Source organism: Alligator sinensis, unplaced genomic scaffold (assembly GCF_000455745.1).
Source record: "Alligator sinensis unplaced genomic scaffold, ASM45574v1 scaffold357_1, whole genome shotgun sequence".
NCBI classification, from domain to species: domain Eukaryota; kingdom Metazoa; phylum Chordata; order Crocodylia; family Alligatoridae; genus Alligator; species Alligator sinensis.
This window is the reverse complement of record NW_005841942.1, coordinates 1,760,923-1,765,910: the sequence shown is the minus strand read 5'-3', so window position 1 is coordinate 1,765,910 and position 4,988 is coordinate 1,760,923. Positions and strand designations below refer to the sequence as shown.

At 51.4% G+C, this 4,988-nt stretch overlaps 1 pseudogene; it reads right to left on the bottom strand.

Moving 5' to 3' along the window:
- The window catches only part of LOC112549645, a 6,892-nt pseudogene extending 2,344 nt beyond the window's left edge, over window positions 1-4,548 (bottom strand).
- Window positions 4,549-4,988: the final 440 nt, after the last annotated feature.

The window sequence follows — 4,988 nt, the reverse complement described above, 5'->3', positions numbered from 1 at the left end:
AGGCTGCCCTGGATTTCTTTGGTCAGCCAAGGAAGCCTCCTGGCCCCTTTCCCTCTTTTTCCATGCATCGGGATTGTCTCACTTTGTGCCCGAAGGATCATTTCCTTAAGGCACAGCCACCCTTCTTGGGCTCCCATCACTTCAAAACTCCTACTCTGCAGTGCGTCCTTGACTAATCGCCTGAGTTCATTGAAATCAGCTTTCCTAAAGTCTAGCACTTTCACCCTACTAGTTACCTTACCCACTCGACGTCTTATGAAGAATTCTATTATTTGGTGATCACTGTCCCCCAGATGACCACCGATCTGTAGGTCCCTTACCAAGTCATCCCCCATTGCCAATACCAGATCCAGTAAGGCATTCCCCTAGTGGGACCATGTACCTCCTGTGTCAGGTGGAGGTCCTGTACACAGGTTAGAAACCTGCGTGAACAGTGGGACTTTGCCATCTGTGTCTCCCAGCAGATGTCTGGGTAGTTTAGGTCCCCCATGACTACCGCCTCCTTAGCTTTTATGGTCTCCGAGAGCTGCCTCAGGAGCCCCAAATCTAGTTCTTCCCCTTGGTGTGGGGGTCTGTAGGAGACCCCTACCACCGAATCCCTTTCTCCTTGCCCCCCATGTAATCTAACATTGTGGTCCAAGGGTCACATTCGAGGCCTGAGGGACTTAAGTGGGGTCAGAGGTGCAGTGGGATCAGAGCTGCTACAAACATCTCCCCATTCTTGCTAGGGGGGCTTCTTTTCACACTTCCCAAAAAAGGGCCAGGCCCTTCACACCATACAACTCTTCCCTCCTACAAGGAGATCTTCCAAGGGCCACTTGTGGCCCTTTCGGGGTGTTACTAGACTAGCAGCGAATGGACAGAGGAGTTAGTAGGCATTTCTAGAGGGAGAAAAGGGTCAGAGCCACTTGCACCTACTCAGAGTGCTCTCACCTTGTAGATGAAGAAGGCAGGCAATGCACTCAGTGGCCCACAGGTGGGGTGTGGCCAAAGAGGTACAGGTGTAGGCTGCCACAGCCCCAGCAGGGACCCAAATTGCTCAAAAGGCTCTTGCAGCTGAGAAAAAAAATAAATAAATAAATGACATATGCCTGGGTTTGGCTAGAGTGAGATTCAAGTTTATGATCCTGGGAAGGTGAAAAGAGGAATACATCTCTATGGGACTCTGTTTGCTAGGGAAGCTTTCTGCATCTCAGGGTGAGGCTGCCATGAGGACATCAAGGCAAGAGAGAGTTAGACCATACTTACTCTGCAATAGACTGCCTCCTGATAGGTGACAAGCAGCCGGGAGCTGGCCTGCAAGGCCCTATCTCTCTCCCACTTCTTGTTGGAGAAGAGCCATGGCTCAAGAAGCTGTCAGGAGAGCAAATTATTGTCAGAGGAACCTTTAAAACAGCTCAGAGGAACCATTTCAAAAGCAGACATCACCATCACCACTGGAATCCCTCCAAGCAATCGGATTCTTTTATCATCTGGATACATCCCAGGTGGACCTTTAATTCCCCTGAAGCCAGAGGAGCTGTTGAGTGACCCTGGCACAAGATGGTGCAGTTACTAGGGATGTTAGTAGGATGCAAGGGAATTACCATCCATTGTCCCAAGGACACCTTGGGAGACTCTCCTTTCATTTGACCTGCTGAGGTAAACCTTCCTCCTCTTTGGCCTATTCCCACCTTCCCAAGAGAAGAGTCTGTCCTGCTATCTGCTCCTGCCAGCTACTCACATGGAACGTCTCCATGAACCAACTCTCAGTGGGGTCTTCTTCAAGGAGGCCCCTCATGAGCTCACCCAACGCCTGCATGGACAACTCATGCTATGACTGCAAGCAGGAGATAGAAGAGGGAAGCTCAGGACCAGCTGGGGTATGTGTCACAAAATCCAGAACCATTCTAGGAAGGCCAGGGGTGACTGCCAGGACTCAGAGCAGGCTGGGGAGCAGGTCCCAGCAGGTGATGCCAGAAGACAGCTGTTTAGGTGTACCTGTATTTGGAAAGAGTCCTGAGCCATCTCATTCTCCTCCCTCAGCTGCTGCACAGTTGGAAGAGGCAAGAGGCATTTGAGGTAGTCATCAAGGATGTTTCTGTTTTCATCCAGATTCAGTGAGGGTTTCACCTTGCCTGCAGAAAAAAGAGGAAGAAAAGCCCTCAGTCAGAGTGACTGCCAGCCTCAAGGGAAAGTGGGTCTAGTGCTAAGATATGATCTGAACCTAGAACTCAAAATCCAACCCCCCTGGACATGGCAGCTGAGAAGCTCCTTGCACTCCCCACCACTCCTAGTTGTCCCACAACCACCACCAGGTCTTTCAAGTCCAAATCTCCAAGCGGACCAAACAAATTCAAACCCCTCTGACTCCAGCTGCAGGGACCAGCCTGTGGCCTGAGCCCTGCCGGTGTCTCTCAGCTTCAGATCTGACAGAAAGAACAACAGAGTTAAGAAAGGAACTCATCTCTGACCAGGGCATCCCAGTGCCAAGGGGCAGGGCAGAAATCACCTACCTCAGGTGCTTAATGGCAAGCATGGCCCTGAGGCAAACAGAGGAGGCCAGGGAATCCATTGTTTCCTCTTTCATGAAGTTCTAAAAGGCAGAACTAGAGACATGACACAGGGGAAATGGATGTGGAAAGCAGAGAGCCTCCCCCTGACAAACCCACAAGGCTGCCCTCCCAGGTGGGCTGTAAATAGAGCCAGGGCTGTGCTGGCCACTGCCCCAGGATCCTGCTCAGGTCAATGTCATCAGTGCAGAGGGCAGAGCTGTATCCCAGTCACTCACCAGACACAGCCGGGCCCTCCAAGAGCAGCCCAAAATGCAGCATAGCCTAGAAAACTTTGAGTGGTACCGGTTTTCTGGGCCCCAAGCAGACCTCTCTAATAAACCCATCACAGCCAAGGGACAAAACAGCCACTCCCAGGGAAACCAGTCCCAATAGGTTCCTACTAGGTCCTTTGAAGTTTGGTCCCCAGGGCTCCTCCACACTCACCAGCATGTACCCCAGGAGCTCCTCTTTGCAAGTGAATTGGAAGCTTTTGGAATCATAAGCATCCTGGATGGCACAGCTGATCTCAGTGACTGACCAGATCAGGGTCAGCTTTAAGTCTGGGTCCTGAATTTCCTGGGGAAACAACATAGAGATGGGTATGAGGAGCAGTGAAGAACCAAGGTCCAGAATGTAAAGGTCAGGGATGAAAGACAGCCTAATTTGCATCTCTGAGAGATGTTTACAGGCCCCAGAAAGCCCTGGGCCCACACCCATCTCAAACGAGGTGCATGGCAGCAGCAGGGACTCCCACTTGGGGAAGGTCATTGTGCCTCCTGCAGTTAGGGTTTGGGAAAAGCATAAGCAGAGGTGGGGTCATTGAACATTTACCTTATTGATGATATTGATGCCAAGCACCTGGGAAATGAAATGCAAAACAACCATCAGTGCCTGGAGCGGCCCCAGAATGACCTCACTGCCAGGTCCAAAAAAATGGCAGGCTGGTGATTGTGGAGCAGCACAAGGGCATGAATGCGCACCCCCCTCCAGCACTGGACAAGTTATCAGGAGCATCTATTCCAGTACTCTCCATACGTAGGTCCCTACCACTGCACATCATCCCAGAAGGATTAATGTGGATGCTCAACACAGGCATGAGTTCAGGGGCAGGTTCAGACAGTCAGAGCCTCTCTAGGCATCCAGGTGCAAAGGAGACATCAGTCCCATGGCTGACCTGTTCCCAACATGGTGCAGTCCCAGGCTCTTACCTGGCAGCCGGTCATGTAGTACTGCAGGACCCACCTGGTGATGTCCACACGGGAGAGCAGCTGCATTTGGGGGGCATGGACAGCAATTTGGCAGTAGGCCAGTATCAAGGCCCTGTGGGTCCTAGTTTTTCTCCCTTGGTGATAGTCCTGCATGGGGTGACACAACACTCACATCATGGGTTCTCATGCCTTCTGCCCCACAAGTAGGAATCACTGCTCACCAAGGAGTTGCCCCAGCAGTGATACCAGCTCTCACTCCCAGTCACAGGAGACCCATAGCTCTCACAGCACCATCATTAGTGTTTTGTTTTAGGTGCACCTAGGTTTGAGGCAGGGTTTGTGCCATGGCTGATTCCCTCCACCATTTGTGCATAAGGGCAGTCCTTACTCCAATCTGTCCTCTCCTCCCCTCCAGGTGAAGAAGGTTGTCCTCCATTTCATCAGGACACTGCTCAATGTGCAGGGCCTGGATGACTGGGCCTTGGACTTAGTGGATGACTGGGCCAGAAACTTCTTGGACAATGCTGTCCCCAGCAAAGAACCTAATGCACTCTGTTTTTTCTCAGCAGATGAGCTGCCCCTTGTTTCAGAGGAGCTCAACACTGGGCTGGATCATATCTGTGTTCTCCAGAAACATCTGGAGGAGATCTGTCTTGAGCAAGGCTGCAGCCTCTAACCAAGTCCCAGGCAGGAGATATACCACAGGCTCAAGCTACATTGGAGGCTGTGGCATAGGAAAACTAGGCATAGAATAAGGGTTTTTTAGGAGAAACTGGGCAGAGCTCACTCACCTGGGTCTCCCTCATGTCTTTGGAGGCCAAGTGGATGATCCTCCTGACAAGGCTCCTATCCAGGTCCTTTGTGTCCCCCTGCAAGACTTTTTCCAGGCTGGAGTAAACGGTTACTCTTGTCTCCTGGAAACACACCAAGAAAGAGAACAATGGGTTTCCTTTGGGACCAGTGCCAAATCATCCAGGACTGTGATGTTGGACATCAGCTACCCCGGGATTGTTCTACAGCCACTCTGAGGAGAAACTTGCTCCCTGGATAGAAACACAACCCAGGGTGTCTTGGGCTTGTCCTTTCATGCAGATGTTCACAGCTGGCATTAACAAGGGAGGAGTGTCAGGCACCGTTAGGGCACAATGTAATGGAATGGTGCGAGAGACAGAAATACAATCAGAAAAGTAGTCAGATGCATCACAGGCATTGTCAGTCCAGTGCACTGGGGAGGTGGGAGTGACTG